This window comes from Scyliorhinus canicula, chromosome 18 (genome assembly GCF_902713615.1).
Source record: "Scyliorhinus canicula chromosome 18, sScyCan1.1, whole genome shotgun sequence".
Taxonomy (NCBI): domain Eukaryota; kingdom Metazoa; phylum Chordata; class Chondrichthyes; order Carcharhiniformes; family Scyliorhinidae; genus Scyliorhinus; species Scyliorhinus canicula.
The window spans coordinates 102,877,246-102,901,507 of NC_052163.1; the positions used below are offsets into that span (position 1 = coordinate 102,877,246).

General features: G+C 39.1%; 1 protein-coding gene across 1 annotated transcript in view; it reads right to left on the reverse strand.

Moving 5' to 3' along the window:
- Window positions 1-24,262, reverse strand: part of LOC119952933 (mucin-16-like) — a 306,095-nt gene that overhangs the window by 139,491 nt on the left and 142,342 nt on the right. The gene's annotated exons all lie outside the window — the stretch shown is intronic.

A 24,262-nucleotide genomic window follows, 5' to 3' on the forward strand; every position in this document is an offset into this window, starting at 1 on the left:
GATAAAATCACCTCGAATTGTGACAATATTAGGGTACCGAATGTATTTTACATCTCATAACGCCTGTGCAATTATGGAAACTACATTCTGCTGAATTCTCCTGATAGTTTTTGCTGTGTACATGCATCTTCCAGCAGTTTTAAATTATTTATATTGCAATAGGTACAGATTGTTTTTGTTTACTCACCACTTGTTGATAGTACTGGTGTTGTGCCTGTTGTTGCTTCAGTAGTTGATGCTTCAGTGGAGCTCACTGTAGGTGTTTGCGCTGTTGTACTTGCTGTGATGGAAGCTGATGTTGAACTTTCTGCTGCTGTTGATGTCTCAGTAGCTGCAGCGGAAGTTTCTTCAACTGCTATGAAAATAGTTGACAGACTTAGAAAGTTTGTAAAAGACATAGAAAAACACACAAAATGTTGAGCCAAAAAATCATCTTCTTTGAGCTCCTATATCATGTAATATTCCTGATGTAAGAAAGCATTTTTCAATAATTCTAATGATCAAATCACATCTGCACATTATTCTTTTTGGGATAATTTTGGGCAACCATATGCTGTGTACTTCTGGATGGGAAATTAATGAGTTGCCAACATAGAAGCATGCTGGGAAATGCTTGACTATATAGTTCAACACTGCTTTTGAATGAAAATAAGTAGCTCAGGTACCATAAACAGAATACTGCTTAATATTTTGGTCTCGGCCTTATTATGATAACACATTGTCCTCCAAAAGATAACAAAATGCGTACTCGAGTTGTTTTTAGCCATGGGCAAGAACATAAGTACTACATATTTCTTCTTACGTACTTCCAAAATTCTCTTTCATATCAATTTGGCTGTTTACTTCAAGCTGCTATTTCAGACTATAAATATATGCTACCTTCAATCGAACCTCAGAGTGTTGTGGACTGGGTGAAAACACAGAACACTCTCTCTCCGCAAATATATTTGTGTAACAAAACTTCCTTAAATCGAACCTCGAAGAATTTGTCTTTATTATAATTTCCACAACAGTACTCCTTTGACAATGTTGAGTTGAGTGTTTCTGCACTTGGATTTGACATAACGAATAGAAATGGGAGAATTGATAAGTGAGCACTCGCATACTCACCACTTGTTGATGTGAGAAATGTTGTGATCAATGATGCTGTAGCTGTCAATGCTTCTGTGGAGCTCACAGCAGCTGTTGTTGCAATTGTACTTGTTGAGGGAACAGCAGATGTAACAGTTTGTGCTGTAGTGGATGTCTGTATGCTTGCAGTCGACTGTTCTGATGCTGCGGTTAAAATAGATGACAGCCTTAAAGAGGTATACAGCAAGCCTGTAACAAGATTCTAACATTACAGCTGAAAATCTATCTTCTTGACATGATATAGAGTGCAACGAACTAATGGCCATGTTACAATGCAGAAATCGGAGAATGGAATTTGCATATTATTCTACTCTGTAAATTGATAGCCAAAATCATGCTTAATTCTTCTGTTAAATCTCCATAACGTGATTTAATACTTTCAGTCAGTGAAACAGTTCAGAATATTAGAACTGAGCTGAGATCACTCATACTCACCACTTGTTGAAAGGATTGATGTTGTCATTGTCGTTGCTTCAGGTGTCGTTGATTCAATGGAGCTTGCTCCAGATGTTGGTGATATTGTACTTGGTGAGATAGGTGCTGATGTAGATGTTGCTGCTTCGGTGGAAGTCTGTGTACTTGCTGTCGAAAGTGATGGCTCTGTGATTTAAAATGTGTACATTATTATTGAGGAAACTGAAAAGGTGAAGAAATTTATTAGTTTTTAATCATGTTTGTGTCATAGATTTTGTCAAATCAAATGTAGATGGGAAGATAATGAGCTGGATAATATAGCCTTGAATTGTGACAATATTAGGGCACCGACTGGATTTTACATCTCGTTAAGCCTGTGCAATTATGGAAACTACATTCTGCTGAATTCTCCTGATGGTTTTTGCTGTGTACATCCATCTTCCAGCAGTTTCAGATAATTTATATTGGAATACGTGCAGATTGTGTTTGTTTACTCACCATTTGTTGATAGGGGTGGTGTAGTGCCTGTTGTTGCTTCAGTAGTTGATGCTTCAGTGGAGCTCTCTGTAGGTGTTTGCGCTGTTGTACTTGTTGAGATCAAAGCTGATGTTGAACTTTCTGCTGCTGTTGATGTCTCAGTAGCTGCAGCGGAAGTTTCTTCAACTGCTATGAAAATAGTTGACAGACTTAGAAAGTTTGTAAAAAACATAGAAAAACACACAAAACATTGAGCCGAAAAATCATCCTCTTTGAGCTCCTATATCATGTAATATTCCTGATGTAAGAAAGCATTTTTCAATAATTCTAATGATCAAATCACATCTGCACATTATTCTTTTTGGGATAATTTTGGGCAGCCATATGCTGTGTACTTCTGGATGGGAAATTAATGAGTTGCCAACTTAGAAGCATGCTGGGAAATGCTTGACTATATAGTTCAACACTGCTTTTGAATGAAAATAAGTAGCTCAGGTACCATAAACAGAATACTGCTTAATATTTTGGTCTCGGCCTTATTATGATAACACATTGTCCTCCAAAAGATAACAAAATGCGTACTCGAGTTGTTTTTAGCCATGGGCAAGAACATAAGTACTACATATTTCTTCTTACGTACTTCCAAAATTCTCTTTCATATCAATTTGGCTGTTTACTTCAACCTGCTATTTCAGACTATAAATATATGCTACCTTCAATCGAACCTCAGAGTGTTGTGGACTGGGTGAAAACACAGAACACTCTCTCTCCGCAAATATATTTGTGTAACAAAACTTCCTTCAATCGAACCTCGAAGAATTTGTCTTTATTATAATTTCCACAACAGTACTCCTTTGACAATGTTGAGTTGAGTGTTTCTGCACTTGGATTTGACATAACGAATAGAAATGGGAGAATTGATAAGTGAGCACTCGCATACTCACCACTTGTTGATGTGAGAAATGTTGTGATCAATGATGCTGTAGCTGTCAATGCTTCTGTGGAGCTCACAGCAGCTGTTGTTGCAATTGTACTTGTTGAGGGAACAGCAGATGTAACAGTTTGTGCTGTAGTGGATGTCTGTATGCTTGCAGTCGACTGTTCTGATGCTGCGGTTAAAATAGATGACAGCCTTAAAGAGGTATACAGCAAGCCTGTAACAAGATTCTAACATTACAGCTGAAAATCTATCTTCTTGACATGATATAGAGTGCAACGAACTAATGGCCATGTTACAATGCAGAAATCGGAGAATGGAATTTGCATATTATTCTACTCTGTAAATTGATAGCCAAAATCATGCTTAATTCTTCTGTTAAATCTCCATAACGTGATTTAATACTTTCAGTCAGTGAAACAGTTCAGAATATTAGAACTGAGCTGAGATCACTCATACTCACCACTTGTTGAAAGGATTGATGTTGTCATTGTCGTTGCTTCAGGTGTCGTTGATTCAATGGAGCTTGCTCCAGATGTTGGTGATATTGTACTTGGTGAGGTAGGTGCTGATGTAGATGTTGCTGCTTCGGTGGAAGTCTGTGTACTTGCTGTCGAAAGTGATGGCTCTGTGATTTAAAATGTGTACATTGTTATTGAGGAAACTGAAAAGGTGAAGAAATTTATTAGTTTTTAATCATGTTTGTGTCATAGATTTTGTCAAATCAAATGTAGATGGGAAGATAATGAGCTGGATAATATAGCCTTGAATTGTGACAATATTAGGGCACCGACTGGATTTTACATCTCGTTAAGCCTGTGCAATTATGAAAACTACATTCTGCTGAATTTTCCTGATGGTTTTTGCTGTGTACATCCATCTTCCAGCAGTTTCAGATAATTTATATTGGAATAGGTGCAGATTGTGTTTGTTTACTCACCATTTGTTGATAGGGGTGGTGTAGTGCCTGTTGTTGCTTCAGTAGTTGGTGCTTCAGTGGAGCTCACTGTAGGTGTTTGCGCTGTTGTACTTGTTGAGATCAAAGCTGATGTTGAGCTTTCTGCTGCTGTTGATGTCTCAGTAGCTGCAGCGGAAGTTTCTTCAACTGCTATGAAAATAGTTGACAGACTTAGAAAGTTTGTAAAAGACATAGAAAAACACACAAAATGTTGAGCCGAAAAATCATCCTCTTTGAGCTCCTATATCATGTAATATTCCTGATGTAAGAAAGCATTTTTCAATAATTCTAATGATCAAATCACATCTGCACATTATTCTTTTTGGGATAATTTTGGGCAGCCATATGCTGTGTACTTCTGGATGGGAAATTAATGAGTTGCCAACTTAGAAGCATGCTGGGAAATGCTTGACTATATAGTTCAACACTGCTTTTGAATGAAAATAAATAGCTCAGGTACCATAAACAGAATACTGCTTAATATTTTGGTCTCGGCCTTATTATGATAACACATTGTCCTCCAAAAGATAACAAAATGCGTACTCGAGTTGTTTTTAGCCATGGGCAAGAACATAAGTACTACATATTTCTTCTTACGTACTTCCAAAATTCTCTTTCATATCAATTTGGCTGTTTACTTCAACCTGCTATTTCAGACTATAAATATATGCTACCTTCAATCGAACCTCAGAGTGTTGTGGACTGGGTGAAAACACAGAACACTCTCTCTCCGCAAATATATTTGTGTAACAAAACTTCTTTAAATCGAACCTCGAAGAATTTGTCTTTATTATAATTTCCACAACAGTACTCCTTTGACAATGTTGAGTTGAGTGTTTCTGCACTTGGATTTGACATAACGAATAGAAATGGGAGAATTGATAAGTGAGCACTCGCATACTCACCACTTGTTGATGTGAGAAATGTTGTGATCAATGATGCTGTAGCTGTCAATGCTTCTGTGGAGCTCACAGCAGCTGTTGTTGCAATTGTACTTGTTGAGGGAACAGCAGATGTAACAGTTTGTGCTGTAGTGGATGTCTGTATGCTTGCAGTCGACTGTTCTGATGCTGCGGTTAAAATAGATGACAGCCTTAAAGAGGTATACAGCAAGCCTGTAACAAGATTCTAACATTACAGCTGAAAATCTATCTTCTTGACATGATATAGAGTGCAACGAACTAATGGCCATGTTACAATGCAGAAATCGGAGAATGGAATTTGCATATTATTCTACTCTGTAAATTGATAGCCAAAATCATGCTTAATTCTTCTGTTAAATCTCCATGATGTGATTTAATACTTTCAGTCAGTGAAACAGTTCAGAATATTAGAACTGAGCTGAGACCACTCATACTCACCACTTGTTGGAAGGATTGATGTTGTCATTGTCGTTGCTTCAGGTGTCGTTGATTCAATGGAGCTTGCTCCAGATGTTGGTGATATTGTATTTGGTGAGGTAGGTGCTGATATAGATGTTGCTGCTTCAGGCTCTGTGATTTAAAATGTCCACATTGTTATTGAGGAAACTGAAAAGATGAACCAATTTATTAGAGTTTTTATTCATGTTTTTGTAAAAGATTTTGTCAAATCACATGTTGATGGCAAGATAATGAGCTGGATAAATTTGCCTCGAATTGTGACAATATTAGGGTACCGAATGTATTTTACATCTCATAACGCCTGTGTAATTATGGAAACTACATTCTGCTGAATTCTCCTGATAGTTTTTGCTGTGTACATGCATCTTCCAGCAGTTTTAAATGATTTATATTGCAATAGGTACAGATTGTTTTTGTTTACTCACCACTTGTTGATAGGACTGGTGTAGTGCCTGTTGTTGCTTCAGTAGTTGATGCTTCAGTGGAGCTCACTGTAGGTGTTTGCGCTGTTGTACTTGCTGTGATGAAAGCTGATGTTGAACTTTCTGCTGCTGTTGATGTCTCAGTAGCTGCAGCGGAAGTTTCTTCAACTGCTATGAAAATAGTTGACAGACTTAGAAAGTTTGTAAAAGACATAGAAAAACACACAAAATGTTGAGCCGAAAAATCATCTTCTTTGAGCTCCTATATCATGTAATATTCCTGATGTAAGAAAGCATTTTTCAATAATTCTAATGATCAAATCACATCTGCACATTATTCTTTTTGGGATAATTTTGGGCAGCCATATGCTGTGTACTTCTGGATGGGAAATTAATGAGTTGCCAACTTAGAAGCATGCTGGGAAATGCTTGACTATATAGTTCAACACTGCTTTTGAATGAAAATAAGTAGCTCAGGTATCATAAACAGAATACTGCTTAATATTTTGGTCTCGGCATTATTATGATAACACATTGTCCTCCAAAAGATAACAAAATGCGTACTCGAGTTGTTTTTAGTCATGGGCAAGAACATAAGTACTACATATTTCTTCTTACGTACTTCCAAAATTCTCTTTCATATCAATTTGGCTGTTTACTTCAAGCTGCTATTTCAGACTATAAATATATGCTACCTTCAATCGAACCTCAGAGTGTTGTGGACTGGGTGAAAACACAGAACACTCTCCGCAAATATATTTGTGTAACAAAACTTCCTTAAATCGAACCTCGAAGAATTTGTCTTTATTATAATTTCCACAACAGTACTCCTTTGACAATGTTGAGTTGAGTGTTTCTGCACTTGGATTTGACATAACGAATAGAAATGGGAGAATTGATAAGTGAGCACTCGCATACTCACCACTTGTTGATGTGAGAAATGTTGTGATCAATGATGCTGTAGCTGTCAATGCTTCTGTGGAGCTCACAGCAGCTGTTGTTGCAATTGTACTTGTTGAGGGAACAGCAGATGTAACAGTTTGTGCTGTAGTGGATGTCTCTATGCTTGCAGTCGACTGTTCTGATGCTGCGGTTAAAATACATGACAGCCTTAAAGAGGTATACAGCAAGCCTGTAACAAGGTTCTAACATTACAGCTGAAAATCTATCTTCTTGACATGATATAGAGTGCAACGAACTAATGGCCATGTTACAATGCAGAAATCGGAGAATGGAATTTGCATATTATTCTACTCTGTATATTGATAGCCAAAATCATGCTTAATTCTTCTGTTAAATCTCCATGATGTGATTTAATACTTTCAGTCAGTGAAACAGTTCAGAATATTAGAACTGAGCTGAGACCACTCATACTCACCACTTGTTGAAAGGATTGATGTTGTCATTGTCGTTGCTTCAGGTGTCGTTGATTCAATGGAGCTTGCTCCAGATGTTGGTGATATTGTACTTGGTGAGGTAGGTGCTGATGTAGATGTTCCTGCCTCAGGCTCTGTGATTTAAAATGTGTACATTGTTATTGAGGAAACTGAATAGATGAACCAATTTATCAGAGTTTTTATTCATGTTTTTGTAAAAGATTTTGTCAAATCACATGTTGATGGCAAGATAATGAGCTGGATAAAATCACCTCGAATTGTGACAATATTAGGGTACCGAATGTATTTTACATCTCATAACGCCTGTGCAATTATGGAAACTACATTCTGCTGAATTCTCCTGATAGTTTTTGCTGTGTACATGCATCTTCCAGCAGTTTTAAATTATTTATATTGCAATAGGTACAGATTGTTTTTGTTTACTCACCACTTGTTGATAGGACTGGTGTTGTGCCTGTTGTTGCTTCAGTAGTTGATGCTTCAGTGGAGCTCACTGTAGGTGTTTGCGCTGTTGTACTTGCTGTGATGAAAGCTGATGTTGAACTTTCTGCTGCTGTTGATGTCTCAGTAGCTGCAGCGGAAGTTTCTTCAACTGCTATGAAAATAGTTGACAGACTTAGAAAGTTTGTAAAAGACATAGAAAAACACACAAAATGTTGAGCCGAAAAATCATCTTCTTTGAGCTCCTATATCATGTAATATTCCTGATGTAAGAAAGCATTTTTCAATAATTCTAATGATCAAATCACATCTGCACATTATTCTTTTTGGGATAATTTTGGGCAACCATATGCTGTGTACTTCTGGATGGGAAATTAATGAGTTGCCAACATAGAAGCATGCTGGGAAATGCTTGACTATATAGTTCAACACTGCTTTTGAATGAAAATAAGTAGCTCAGGTACCATAAACAGAATACTGCTTAATATTTTGGTCTCGGCCTTATTATGATAACACATTGTCCTCCAAAAGATAACAAAATGCGTACTCGAGTTGTTTTTAGCCATGGGCAAGAACATAAGTACTACATATTTCTTCTTACGTACTTCCAAAATTCTCTTTCATATCAATTTGGCTGTTTACTTCAAGCTGCTATTTCAGACTATAAATATATGCTACCTTCAATCGAACCTCAGAGTGTTGTGGACTGGGTGAAAACACAGAACACTCTCTCTCCGCAAATATATTTGTGTAACAAAACTTCCTTAAATCGAACCTCGAAGAATTTGTCTTTATTATAATTTCCACAACAGTACTCCTTTGACAATGTTGAGTTGAGTGTTTCTGCACTTGGATTTGACATAACGAATAGAAATGGGAGAATTGATAAGTGAGCACTCGCATACTCACCACTTGTTGATGTGAGAAATGTTGTGATCAATGATGCTGTAGCTGTCAATGCTTCTGTGGAGCTCACAGCAGCTGTTGTTGCAATTGTACTTGTTGAGGGAACAGCAGATGTAACAGTTTGTGCTGTAGTGGATGTCTGTATGCTTGCAGTCGACTGTTCTGATGCTGCGGTTAAAATAGATGACAGCCTTAAAGAGGTATACAGCAAGCCTGTAACAAGATTCTAACATTACAGCTGAAAATCTATCTTCTTGACATGATATAGAGTGCAACGAACTAATGGCCATGTTACAATGCAGAAATCGGAGAATGGAATTTGCATATTATTCTACTCTGTAAATTGATAGCCAAAATCATGCTTAATTCTTCTGTTAAATCTCCATAACGTGATTTAATACTTTCAGTCAGTGAAACAGTTCAGAATATTAGAACTGAGCTGAGATCACTCATACTCACCACTTGTTGAAAGGATTGATGTTGTCATTGTCGTTGCTTCAGGTGTCGTTGATTCAATGGAGCTTGCTCCAGATGTTGGTGATATTGTACTTGGTGAGATAGGTGCTGATGTAGATGTTGCTGCTTCGGTGGAAGTCTGTGTACTTGCTGTCGAAAGTGATGGCTCTGTGATTTAAAATGTGTACATTATTATTGAGGAAACTGAAAAGGTGAAGAAATTTATTAGTTTTTAATCATGTTTGTGTCATAGATTTTGTCAAATCAAATGTAGATGGGAAGATAATGAGCTGGATAATATAGCCTTGAATTGTGACAATATTAGGGCACCGACTGGATTTTACATCTCGTTAAGCCTGTGCAATTATGGAAACTACATTCTGCTGAATTCTCCTGATGGTTTTTGCTGTGTACATCCATCTTCCAGCAGTTTCAGATAATTTATATTGGAATACGTGCAGATTGTGTTTGTTTACTCACCATTTGTTGATAGGGGTGGTGTAGTGCCTGTTGTTGCTTCAGTAGTTGATGCTTCAGTGTAGCTCTCTGTAGGTGTTTGCGCTGTTGTACTTGTTGAGATCAAAGCTGATGTTGAACTTTCTGCTGCTGTTGATGTCTCAGTAGCTGCAGCGGAAGTTTCTTCAACTGCTATGAAAATAGTTGACAGACTTAGAAAGTTTGTAAAAAACATAGAAAAACACACAAAACATTGAGCCGAAAAATCATCCTCTTTGAGCTCCTATATCATGTAATATTCCTGATGTAAGAAAGCATTTTTCAATAATTCTAATGATCAAATCACATCTGCACATTATTCTTTTTGGGATAATTTTGGGCAGCCATATGCTGTGTACTTCTGGATGGGAAATTAATGAGTTGCCAACTTAGAAGCATGCTGGGAAATGCTTGACTATATAGTTCAACACTGCTTTTGAATGAAAATAAGTAGCTCAGGTACCATAAACAGAATACTGCTTAATATTTTGGTCTCGGCCTTATTATGATAACACATTGTCCTCCAAAAGATAACAAAATGCGTACTCGAGTTGTTTTTAGCCATGGGCAAGAACATAAGTACTACATATTTCTTCTTACGTACTTCCAAAATTCTCTTTCATATCAATTTGGCTGTTTACTTCAAGCTGCTATTTCAGACTATAAATATATGCTACCTTCAATCGAACCTCAGAGTGTTGTGGACTGGGTGAAAACACAGAACACTCTCTCTCCGCAAATATATTTGTGTAACAAAACTTCCTTAAATCGAACCTCGAAGAATTTGTCTTTATTATAATTTCCACAACAGTACTCCTTTGACAATGTTGAGTTGAGTGTTTCTGCACTTGGATTTGACATAACGAATAGAAATGGGAGAATTGATAAGTGAGCACTCGCATACTCACCACTTGTTGATGTGAGAAATGTTGTGATCAATGATGCTGTAGCTGTCAATGCTTCTGTGGAGCTCACAGCAGCTGTTGTTGCAATTGTACTTGTTGAGGGAACAGCAGATGTAACAGTTTGTGCTGTAGTGGATGTCTGTATGCTTGCAGTCGACTGTTCTGATGCTGCGGTTAAAATAGATGACAGCCTTAAAGAGGTATACAGCAAGCCTGTAACAAGATTCTAACATTACAGCTGAAAATCTATCTTCTTGACATGATATAGAGTGCAACGAACTAATGGCCATGTTACAATGCAGAAATCGGAGAATGGAATTTGCATATTATTCTACTCTGTAAATTGATAGCCAAAATCATGCTTAATTCTTCTGTTAAATCTCCATAACGTGATTTAATACTTTCAGTCAGTGAAACAGTTCAGAATATTAGAACTGAGCTGAGATCACTCATACTCACCACTTGTTGAAAGGATTGATGTTGTCATTGTCGTTGCTTCAGGTGTCGTTGATTCAATGGAGCTTGCTCCAGATGTTGGTGATATTGTACTTGGTGAGATAGGTGCTGATGTAGATGTTGCTGCTTCGGTGGAAGTCTGTGTACTTGCTGTCGAAAGTGATGGCTCTGTGATTTAAAATGTGTACATTATTATTGAGGAAACTGAAAAGGTGAAGAAATTTATTAGTTTTTAATCATGTTTGTGTCATAGATTTTGTCAAATCAAATGTAGATGGGAAGATAATGAGCTGGATAATATAGCCTTGAATTGTGACAATATTAGGGCACCGACTGGATTTTACATCTCGTTAAGCCTGTGCAATTATGGAAACTACATTCTGCTGAATTCTCCTGATGGTTTTTGCTGTGTACATCCATCTTCCAGCAGTTTCAGATAATTTATATTGGAATACGTGCAGATTGTGTTTGTTTACTCACCATTTGTTGATAGGGGTGGTGTAGTGCCTGTTGTTGCTTCAGTAGTTGATGCTTCAGTGTAGCTCTCTGTAGGTGTTTGCGCTGTTGTACTTGTTGAGATCAAAGCTGATGTTGAACTTTCTGCTGCTGTTGATGTCTCAGTAGCTGCAGCGGAAGTTTCTTCAACTGCTATGAAAATAGTTGACAGACTTAGAAAGTTTGTAAAAAACATAGAAAAACACACAAAACATTGAGCCGAAAAATCATCCTCTTTGAGCTCCTATATCATGTAATATTCCTGATGTAAGAAAGCATTTTTCAATAATTCTAATGATCAAATCACATCTGCACATTATTCTTTTTGGGATAATTTTGGGCAGCCATATGCTGTGTACTTCTGGATGGGAAATTAATGAGTTGCCAACTTAGAAGCATGCTGGGAAATGCTTGACTATATAGTTCAACACTGCTTTTGAATGAAAATAAGTAGCTCAGGTACCATAAACAGAATACTGCTTAATATTTTGGTCTCGGCCTTATTATGATAACACATTGTCCTCCAAAAGATAACAAAATGCGTACTCGAGTTGTTTTTAGCCATGGGCAAGAACATAAGTACTACATATTTCTTCTTACGTACTTCCAAAATTCTCTTTCATATCAATTTGGCTGTTTACTTCAACCTGCTATTTCAGACTATAAATATATGCTACCTTCAATCGAACCTCAGAGTGTTGTGGACTGGGTGAAAACACAGAACACTCTCTCTCCGCAAATATATTTGTGTAACAAAACTTCCTTCAATCGAACCTCGAAGAATTTGTCTTTATTATAATTTCCACAACAGTACTCCTTTGACAATGTTGAGTTGAGTGTTTCTGCACTTGGATTTGACATAACGAATAGAAATGGGAGAATTGATAAGTGAGCACTCGCATACTCACCACTTGTTGATGTGAGAAATGTTGTGATCAATGATGCTGTAGCTGTCAATGCTTCTGTGGAGCTCACAGCAGCTGTTGTTGCAATTGTACTTGTTGAGGGAACAGCAGATGTAACAGTTTGTGCTGTAGTGGATGTCTGTATGCTTGCAGTCGACTGTTCTGATGCTGCGGTTAAAATAGATGACAGCCTTAAAGAGGTATACAGCAAGCCTGTAACAAGATTCTAACATTACAGCTGAAAATCTATCTTCTTGACATGATATAGAGTGCAACGAACTAATGGCCATGTTACAATGCAGAAATCGGAGAATGGAATTTGCATATTATTCTACTCTGTAAATTGATAGCCAAAATCATGCTTAATTCTTCTGTTAAATCTCCATAACGTGATTTAATACTTTCAGTCAGTGAAACAGTTCAGAATATTAGAACTGAGCTGAGATCACTCATACTCACCACTTGTTGAAAGGATTGATGTTGTCATTGTCGTTGCTTCAGGTGTCGTTGATTCAATGGAGCTTGCTCCAGATGTTGGTGATATTGTACTTGGTGAGGTAGGTGCTGATGTAGATGTTGCTGCTTCGGTGGAAGTCTGTGTACTTTCTGTCGAAAGTGATGGCTCTGTGATTTAAAATGTGTACATTGTTATTGAGGAAACTGAAAAGGTGAAGAAATTTATTAGTTTTTAATCATGTTTGTGTCATAGATTTTGTCAAATCAAATGTAGATGGGAAGATAATGAGCTGGATAATATAGCCTTGAATTGTGACAATATTAGGGCACCGACTGGATTTTACATCTCGTTAAGCCTGTGCAATTATGGAAACTACATTCTGCTGAATTTTCCTGATGGTTTTTGCTGTGTACATCCATCTTCCAGCAGTTTCAGATAATTTATATTGGAATAGGTGCAGATTGTGTTTGTTTACTCACCATTTGTTGATAGGGGTGGTGTAGTGCCTGTTGTTGCTTCAGTAGTTGGTGCTTCAGTGGAGCTCACTGTAGGTGTTTGCGCTGTTGTACTTGTTGAGATCAAAGCTGATGTTGAGCTTTCTGCTGCTGTTGATGTCTCAGTAGCTGCAGCGGAAGTTTCTTCAACTGCTATGAAAATAGTTGACAGACTTAGAAAGTTTGTAAAAGACATAGAAAAACACACAAAATGTTGAGCCGAAAAATCATCCTCTTTGAGCTCCTATATCATGTAATATTCCTGATGTAAGAAAGCATTTTTCAATAATTCTAATGATCAAATCACATCTGCACATTATTCTTTTTGGGATAATTTTGGGCAGCCATATGCTGTGTACTTCTGGATGGGAAATTAATGAGTTGCCAACTTAGAAGCATGCTGGGAAATGCTTGACTATATAGTTCAACACTGCTTTTGAATGAAAATAAATAGCTCAGGTACCATAAACAGAATACTGCTTAATATTTTGGTCTCGGCCTTATTATGATAACACATTGTCCTCCAAAAGATAACAAAATGCGTACTCGAGTTGTTTTTAGCCATGGGCAAGAACATAAGTACTACATATTTCTTCTTACGTACTTCCAAAATTCTCTTTCATATCAATTTGGCTGTTTACTTCAACCTGCTATTTCAGACTATAAATATATGCTACCTTCAATCGAACCTCAGAGTGTTGTGGACTGGGTGAAAACACAGAACACTCTCTCTCCGCAAATATATTTGTGTAACAAAACTTCTTTAAATCGAACCTCGAAGAATTTGTCTTTATTATAATTTCCACAACAGTACTCCTTTGACAATGTTGAGTTGAGTGTTTCTGCACTTGGATTTGACATAACGAATAGAAATGGGAGAATTGATAAGTGAGCACTCGCATACTCACCACTTGTTGATGTGAGAAATGTTGTGATCAATGATGCTGTAGCTGTCAATGCTTCTGTGGAGCTCACAGCAGCTGTTGTTGCAATTGTACTTGTTGAGGGAACAGCAGATGTAACAGTTTGTGCTGTAGTGGATGTCTGTATGCTTGCAGTCGACTGTTCTGATGCTGCGGTTAAAATAGATGACAGCCTTAAAGAGGTATACAGCAAGCCTGTAACAAGATTCTAACATTACAGCTGAAAATCTATCTTCTTGACATGATATAGAGTGCAACGAACTAATGGCCATGTTACAATGCAGAAATCGGAGAATGGAATTTGCATATTATTCTACTCTGTAAATTGATAGCCAAAATCATGCTTAATTCTTCTGTTAAATCTCCATGATGTGATTTAATACTTTCAGTCAGTGAAACAGTTCAGAATATTAGAACTGAGCTGAGACCACTCATACTCACCACTTGTTGGAAGGATTGATGTTGTCATTGTCGTTGCTTCAGGTGTCGTTGATTCAATGGAGCTTGCTCCAGATGTTGGTGATATTGTATTTGGTGAGGTAGGTGCTGATATAGATGTTGCTGCTTCAGGCTCTGTGATTTAAAATGTCCACATTGTTATTGAGGAAACTGAAAAGATGAACCAATTTATTAGAGTTTTTATTCATGTTTTTGTAAAAGATTTTGTCAAATCACATGTTGATGGCAAGATAATGAGCTGGATAAATTTGCCTCGAATTGTGACAATATTAGGGTACCGAATGTATTTTACATCTCATAACGCCTGTGTAATTATGGAAACTACATTCTGCTGAATTCTCCTGATAGTTTTTGCTGTGTACATGCATCTTCCAGCAGTTTTAAATGATTTATATTGCAATAGGTACAGATTGTTTTTGTTTACTCACCACTTGTTGATAGGACTGGTGTAGTGCCTGTTGTTGCTTCAGTAGTTGATGCTTCAGTGGAGCTCACTGTAGGTGTTTGCGCTGTTGTACTTGGTGTGATGAAAGCTGATGTTGAACTTTCTGCTGCTGTTGATGTCTCAGTAGCTGCAGCGGAAGTTTCTTCAACTGCTATGAAAATAGTTGACAGACTTAGAAAGTTTGTAAAAGACATAGAAAAACACACAAAATGTTGAGCCGAAAAATCATCTTCTTTGAGCTCCTATATCATGTAATATTCCTGATGTAAGAAAGCATTTTTCAATAATTCTAATGATCAAATCACATCTGCACATTATTCTTTTTGGGATAATTTTGGGCAGCCATATGCTGTGTACTTCTGGATGGGAAATTAATGAGTTGCCAACTTAGAAGCATGCTGGGAAATGCTTGACTATATAGTTCAACACTGCTTTTGAATGAAAATAAGTAGCTCAGGTATCATAAACAGAATACTGCTTAATATTTTGGTCTCGGCATTATTATGATAACACATTGTCCTCCAAAAGATAACAAAATGCGTACTCGAGTTGTTTTTAGTCATGGGCAAGAACATAAGTACTACATATTTCTTCTTACGTACTTCCAAAATTCTCTTTCATATCAATTTGGCTGTTTACTTCAAGCTGCTATTTCAGACTATAAATATATGCTACCTTCAATCGAACCTCAGAGTGTTGTGGACTGGGTGAAAACACAGAACACTCTCCGCAAATATATTTGTGCAACAAAACTTCCTTAAATCGAACCTCGAAGAATTTGTCTTTATTATAATTTCCACAACAGTACTCCTTTGACAATGTTGAGTTGAGTGTTTCTACACTTGGATTTGACATAACGAATAGAAATGGGAGAATTGATAAGTGAGCACTCGCATACTCACCACTTGTTGATGTGAGAAATGTTGTGATCAATGATGCTGTAGCTGTCAATGCTTCTGTGGAGCTCACAGCAGCTGTTGTTGCAATTGTACTTGTTGAGGGAACAGCAGATGTAACAGTTTGTGCTGTAGTGGATGTCTGTATGCTTGCAGTCGACTGTTCTGATGCTGCGGTTAAAATAGATGACAGCCTTACAGAGGTATACAGCAAGCCTGTAACAAGATTCTAACATTACAGCTGAAAATCTATCTTCTTGACATGATATAGAGTGCAACGAACTAATGGCCATGTTACAATGCAGAAATCGGAGAATGGAATTTGCATATTATTCTACTCTGTAAATTGATAGCCAAAATCATGCTTAATTCTTCTGTTAAATCTCCATGATGTGATTTAATACTTTCAGTCAGTGAAACAGTTCAGAATATTAGAACTGAGCTGAGACCACTCATACTCACCACTTGTTGAAAGGATTGATGTTGTCATTGTCGTTGCTTCAGGTGTTGTTGATTCAATGGAGCTTGCTCCAGATGTTGGTGATATTGTACTTGGTGAGGTAGGTGCTGATGTAGATGTTGCTGCTTCAGTAGAAGTCTGTGAACTTGCTATCGAAAGTGATGGCTCTGTGATTTAAAATGTGTACACTGTTATTGAGGAAACTGAAAAGGTGAACCAATTTATTACAGTTTTTATTCATGTTTGTGTCATAGATTTTGTCAAATCAAAAGTAGATGGGAAGATAATGAGCTGGGTAATATAGCCTTGAATTGTGACAATATTAGGGCACCGACTGGATTTTACATCACGTTAAGCCTGTGCAATTATGGAAACTACATTCTGCTGAATTCTTCTGCTGGTTTTTGCTGTGTACATCCATCTTCCAACAGTTTCAAATGATTTATATTGGAATAAGTGCAGATTGTGTTTGTTTACTCACCACTTGTTGATAGGGGTGGTGTAGTGCCTGTTGTTGCTTCAGTAGTTGATGCTTCAGTGGAGCTCACTGTAGGTGTTTGCGCTGTTGTACTTGTTGAGATGAAAGCTGATGTTGAGCTTTGTGCTGCTGTGGATGTCACTGTAGCTGCAGCGGACGTTTCTTCAACTGCTATGAAAATATTTGACAGATTTAGAAAGGGTGTAAAAAACATAGAAAAACACACAAATGTTGAGCCCAAAAATCATACTCTTTGAGCTCCCATATCATGTAATATTTCTAATGTAAGATAGGCATTTTTAAATAATTCTAACAATCAAATCTCATCTGCACATTATTCTTTTTGGGATCGTTTTGGGCAGCCATATGCTATGAAAGATGAAAATCGCTTATTGTCACAAGTAGGCTTCAAATGAAGTTACTGTGAAAAGCCCCTAGTCGCCACATTCTGGCACCTGTTCGGGGAGGCTGGTGCCGGAATTGAACTGTGCTACTTGCCTGCCCTGGTCTGCTTTCAAAGCCAGCAATTTAGCCGTGTGCTAAACCAGCCCCTACTTGCGGATGTACTTGCAGATGGGAAATTAATGAGTTGCCAACTTAGAAGCATGCTGGGAAATGCTTGACTATATAGTTTAACACTGCTTTTGAACGAAAATAATTAGCTCAGGTACCATAAACAAAATACTGCTTTATATTTTGGTCCCGGCCTTATTATGATAACCCATTGTCCTCCAAAAGATAACAAAATGCATACTCGAGTTGTTTTTAGCCATGGGCATGAACATACGTACTATATATTTCTTCTTACATACTTCCAACAGTCTCTTTAATACAAACATGGCTGTTTACTTTAAGCTGCTATTTCAGACTATAAAGATATGCCTTCTTCAATCGAATCTCAGAGTGCTGTGGAATGTTCCTCAGTTCCATTTCCATTATGTAGTTTTATACTTGCAGTCAGTGAAACAGTTCAGAATATTAGAACTGAGCAGAGAGCACGCATACGCACCACTTGTTGACTGAATTGATGTTGTCATTGTCGTTGATTCAATGGAGTTTGCTCCAGATGTTGGTGCTACTGTACCTGGTGAGATAGTTGCTGATGTAGATGTTGTTGCCACAGTGGAAGTCTGTGTACTTGCTGTCGATACAGATGGCTCTGTGATTTAAAAAGTGTACATTGCTTTTGAGGGAACTGAAAAGTATGAACCAATTTATAAATGTTTTTATTCATGTTTGTGTCATAGTTTTTGTCAAATCGCATGTGTATCAGAAGATAATGAGCTGGATAAAATAACCTCAAATTGTGACAGCATTAGAGCACCAATTGTTTTTTACATTTTATTTAGCCAGGGCAATTACAGGAAGCAACAAGAAATCTTCTTATGGTTTTTGCTATGTACTACCATCTTCCCGCAGTTACAAATGATTAATATTTGAATTGCGAGTGTGACTTTGTGTTCTCACCACTTGTTGATGGGAGTGACGTAGTGTATGTCGACTCTGCAGTTGTTGATCCTTGAGTAGAGCCCACTGTCGATGTTGATGCTGTTTCACTTGTTGCGGGTAGAGATGATGGTGAGGTCAGTGCTGCTGTGGTTATCTGTGTGCTTGCAGTTGATATTTCTGCCGCTATTATTGAAAGAGGTAATGAGTTTATTCATTTAAACAGTGTGCATTGGTCATATATTATCATTTTTCCACAACATTTGTACTTCATATCATGTTAATACTCATGTATCATTGGGTATACAGAATCATTTAACATGGCTTTGTTGGAACTGAATGTACAGCTCCTCGGGATATGAGCACCTGATTGTTCGATGTATAATTAGAGCCAACACGACAATATTCTTTTTTTTTTCTGCGTTTATGTGTTTCTAACTATGAGTAGTTTCTCCGCACTGAGAGTGGAATATGTGCAAAGAGTGTTTTTGGTTACTCACCACTTGTTGATAGGGGTGGTGTAGTACCTATTCTGGCTTCAGTACTTGATCCTTCAGAGGAACTCACTGTAGGTGTTTGCGCTGTTGTACTTGCTGAGATGAAAGCTGATGTTGAGCTTCGTGCTGCTCTGGATGTCTCAGTAGCTGCAGCGGAAGTTTCTTCCACTACAATGAAAATAGGTGATCGACTTAGAAAGTGAATAAAAACATTGAAAAACACACAAAATATTGAGCCTCAAAACCGTCTTCTTTGAGCTCCCATATCATGTATATTACTAATGTAAGATAGGCATTTTTAAATACCTCAAATGATCAAATCTCATCTGCACATTATTCTTTTTGGGGCAATTTTGGGCAGCCATATATGATATGTATTCCTTTGACCACCTTCAGTTGAGTGTTTCTGCACTCACTTGGCAGAACAAATAGTAATGCTATCTTCTTAACATGATATAGAGTGCAACTAACTAATGGCCATGTTATAATGCTGAAATCGGAAAATGGAATTTGCATATTATTCTACTCTGTCAATTGATAGCCAAAATCATGCTTAATTCTTCTGTTAAATTTTCATGATGTGATTTTATACTTGCCATCAGTGAAAGAGTTCAGAATATTAGAATTGAGCTGAGACCACTCATACTCACCATTTGTTGAAAGGATTGATGTTGTCATTGTCGTTGCTTCAGGTGTCGTTGATTCAATGGAGCTTGCTCCAGATGTTGGTGATATTGTACTTGGTGAGGTAGGTGCTGATGTAGATGTTGCTGCTTCAGTGGAAGTCTGTGTACTTGCTGTCGAAGCTGATGGCTCTGTCATTTAAAATGTGTACATTGTTATTAAGGAAACTGAAAAGATGGACCAATTTATTAGAGTTTTTATTCATGTTTGTGTCATAGAGTTCGTCAAATCACATGTTATGGGGAAGATAAAGAGCTGGATAAAATAGCCATGAATTGTGACAATATTAGGGCACTGACTGTGCTTTACATCTCATTAAGCCTGTGCAATTATAGCAAACTACATTCTGCTGAATTCTTCTGCTGGTTTTTGCTGTGTACTTCCATCTTCCAGAAGTTTGAAATGATTAATATTGGAATAGGTGCAGATTGTGTTTGTTTACTCACCACTTGTTGTTAGGGGTGGTGTAGTGCCTGTTGTTGCTTCAGTAGTTGATCCTCCAGTGGAGCTCACTGTAGGTGTTTGCGCTGTTGAACTTGTTGAGATGAAAGCTGATGTTGAGCTTTGTGCTGCTGTGGATGTCTTAATAGTTGCAGTGGAAGTTTCTGCTATTGCTATGGAAATAGATGTTAGACTTAGAATGTGTGTAAAAAGCACGGATAAACACACAAAGTGTTGAGCCCATAAATCAACTTCCTTGAAATTGCATGTCATTGATATTGCTAATGTAACCAGGACATGTTATAACATTCAGAATGAGCAAATCTCATCTGCACATTATTCTATTTGGGTCAACTGTGGACAGTCGCGTCCTCTACTCCTTTGATAATCTTCAGTAAAGTGTTTCTACACTTGGAGTTGGCAGAACGAATAGAAATGGTAGAACTGAAAAGAGAGCACTCGTATACTCATTACTTGTTGAAGGGAGAGATGTTGTGATTGTAGCTTTTGGAGTTGTCAGTGTTTCTGTCGTGTAGCCACCTGGGTTGGCCACATTCTCACACAAAATGGAAGAACGCAAAGATTGCAGGGTAAAATGGACATTGGCAAAAAAAACAGCAGTCTGCAGAATCCCCTGTATTCTAGCTGCCACAGAAACCCGACAGAATTGTAACTAACAAGCTGCGCATATTAATGAAGCGATTTACGGTGATTCCCAGGCACAATGGACACAACAGTTAAACATTCTATGGAAGGCCAGACATTCCAGCGCCAGTAGAGTCTAAGAAAAAGGGCACCAATAAGGTGTAAGGAATCGGCCGGTGATCGAGGGACAGCCCCGTTATTGGGGAAATTCAAATCAATCGATTGGGAAGAAACACAATCGATTGCAGGTTTATAGAGGGTCCGCCCTGAAGGAGATGAAGCCCCTGGGACCTATAAAAGACAGGTCCAAGAACTGATTAGCTCTCTTGACCAGCTCTCTTAGCCAGCCTCTCCTTGACCAGCCAGCCCTCCCAGCAGAACACCATTGCAGCAGAAGACCTTGAGAAGGAGAGGCCTGCTCAGCAGCCGCACGCTACGAGAGTAGACACTCCTGACCCCTTTAGTCCACACCGACTGGAAGCCTGCGGATCCAGGACAAAGCAAGAGGCCGTTGTTCCCTGATCCGGCAGTTCCCTTATTCCAGATAAATATTGGCCTGTTAGTGGTAGGATTAGCCTAGTCTTGTAGTTTTATGTGCACAATTAGTAGATAACTGTATTATAATAAACGTGTCCTGTTTGAACTTACTAACTGGTGTATTGAGTTATTGGTCTGAACTTGAACTTGAAACTTGTGGCGGTATCTTAATGATACCTGGTGACTCTAGAGCTAAGGAACGAAACAGAGCCAAACTCACCCAGAACGAGCAACAGTCGACCTCAGTGCGGTTGTTGTTTCAATTGTACTTGGTGGTGGTAGAGCTGATGTAATAGTTTGTGCAGTAGTGGAAGTCTTTCGGCGGGATTCTCCCGCAACTGGCCGGATGGCCTGACGCCGGCGCCAAGAGCGGCGCGATTACTCCGGCGTCAGGCCAACCGGAAGTTGTGGAATCCTCTGCACTTCCGGGGGCGAGGCCGGCGCCGGAGGGATTGGTACTGTGCCAACCGGCGTCGAAGGGCCGGCACGAGTTGCCGCATGCGCAGGACTGCCAGCGTGGTTCCGCGCATGTGCAGACCGGCCTTCCTGTTTCCTGCGCATGCGCAGGGGGGTTCTTCTCCGCGCCAGCCATGGCAGAGCCCCACAGAGTCCGGCGCGGAAAGAAAGAGTGCCCCCACGGCACATGCTCACTCGCAGATTGGTGGGCCCCGATCGCAGGTCAGGCCACTGTGCCCCCCCCTCCCCCCCCACCCGGGGCCGGATTCCCCCGCGTCCACCCAAGGAATCACCTAGCCAGCCTACAAGCCAGATCCCGCCATGATGGACCATGTCCATTTCACGCCAGCGGAATTGGCCAGGAAATGACGGCTGCTCAGCCCATCCGGGCCTGGCGAATTGCCGGGGGGGGCCGCTGCCAATGGCCCCCGACGGACGACGTAAACGTTCCCACTCAGTATATGTTTTAGCAACTGAGATTTACATTTCTAAATTTTAAAAAGTTTAATCAATATCTTTTCAGGCAATCATATTCACCACGTAGTTTAAGTCCTACAATAATGCAAAAATAAAATTCTTGCATGATGTAGCACTTTTCACAAACATCTGGGCCGGGATTCTTCAAAATGGCGGCTAAGAATGGATGCTAGCATAAAGACCGGAGCGTTTCACGCCGGCTTCAATGTGCCTCTTGACCCAGCGATTCCATGGCCCACAGGGGTCCAGCACAGCGCACGAGTGCTTCACACAGCTCCGGCTGCCGATACGCGGCCCTGCACTTCCGGCCGTAGGTCTGAGATGTACCTGGAGAATCCCGCCCCAGATAACCTTCAGCACACCATAGCCAACAAAGTACTTTTACTGAAGGATAGCCACTGTTATAACGTTGCAAGCTCGCATACAGCAATGCAATCACGGCCAAATAAACTGTTTTTTGTGATGTTGTTAGAGAATATCTCCCTGCTCTTTTTCATAATAGTGTGTTTAACATTTAACTTCAGTAACTTCAGAGTCAGTGATGAGTGCAACACCCCACTGGTGTGACAATATATATTGTTGCGCTTTAGTCCTGCGGTTGGACTTGAACCTGCAAGTTTCTGAAACATTGGTGAGTGTGCTCCCAACTAACACAAAAATCAATGTTTATCTGTGTATTAGTTCCAGCGTAATCCTAAACTGAGCACGAGAGAATGTGCTTATAACTTCAGTATGGCGCAGAGAAAGCTTTCACAACATGTCTATTGTCTCAGGTCAAGTTGTTGTAAGATTGTAGAGATACTAAACAACAATATTAACAGAACAAAGATAGATATAATACTTACTGGTTAAAACAATTGATTCATGATAACCTGAAAAATCAGAAATGAAATGGATGACTTAAGAGGGTGAAATAACTTTATCTTAAAACTGCAATTCATTACATGTGTCAGTCAGATATAGATTAATAATAATCTTTATTAGTGTCACAAGTGGGCTTACATTAATACTGCAATGAAATTACTGTGAAAATCCCCCAGTTGCCACACTACGGAGCCTGTTCGGGTACACGGAGATAGAATTCAGAATTCAGAATTTGCAATTCACCCAACAAGCTTGTCGGGACTTGTGGGAGCACCCGGAGGAAAGACACACAGGCACGGGTGAACTTGCAGCCTCCGCACGGGCAGTCACCCAAGCCAGGAAGTGAACCTGGGCCCTTGGTGTTGTGAAGCAACAATACTAACCATTATGCTACCATGCCGTCCACTTAGACAAGTGTCAGGTCATGTTGATGGCTTGGATACGATATTGCATATTTTCAAAGTTAAACTTTTCAAAACTCTAAGATGGATTTCACAATAATTGTTTTTGTTCATTTAGCTGTTTGCTTTCACCAATGAATAGACTGGAACAAGCAGAGCAATAGCAAGATGCGGCCACCTGATCAGGAGTGAATGACAGTGAGTAAGAGGCAACAGGCCAAGGATAAGGAAGCCAACAGAGTAGCAGAGAATCAGTCGACAGGAATTGACAGTTAAAATAATGATAGTAAAGTTAGTGCATTGCTTGCGAGTGAGGTGGTGGTAGGATGGCAGAGCAGCAGTAGTGGGAATATCTCTGAAATAACGATTCCACCAGGTATATTAATGTACAATCAGATCGATATTTAATTAAAATGAGCACTTACCATTGACAAAGAGACTGTTGCTGTCCAGTGAATATGGTCCGAAGGTGGTGATGCCCTGCGTGTTGTTTTGGAATTCACGGTAGAGCAGAACTTTATCAACTTGGGCAGTAGAACTCCAAGTGCAGATTGCCTCAACCGTACTGCTGCTATCACTTGCAGGCCTGCCACATACACAAACCAGGTGATTAGTTTGTTTTAGTTTAAATTTTAGATTTAATGCAGAATCATTGAATGGCTGGGTTTTTATGCTCCGGGTTGAAGCCTGAGCACCAGCCACTCGCCTCATGGAATGCCTCGCTGAGAGATTTCACGTTCTCTGTGGCAAGAAATCCAACTCTTTCAATGTGCAATTGATTGTAACATTGTGAATGCGGATTGCCAGTGCGAGACGGCAACAGTATCACTCGCAGGTAATAATAATAATCGGTTATTGTCACAAGTAGGCTTCAACGAAGTTACCGTGAAAAGCCCCCCAGTCGCAACATTCCGGTCCTGCTCAGGCAGGCTGGTACGGGAATTGAACCCGCGCTGCTGGCCTTGTTTTGCTTAACAAGCTAGCGATTTAGCCCAGTTTGCTAAACCAGCCCCAGGTATCCCAAA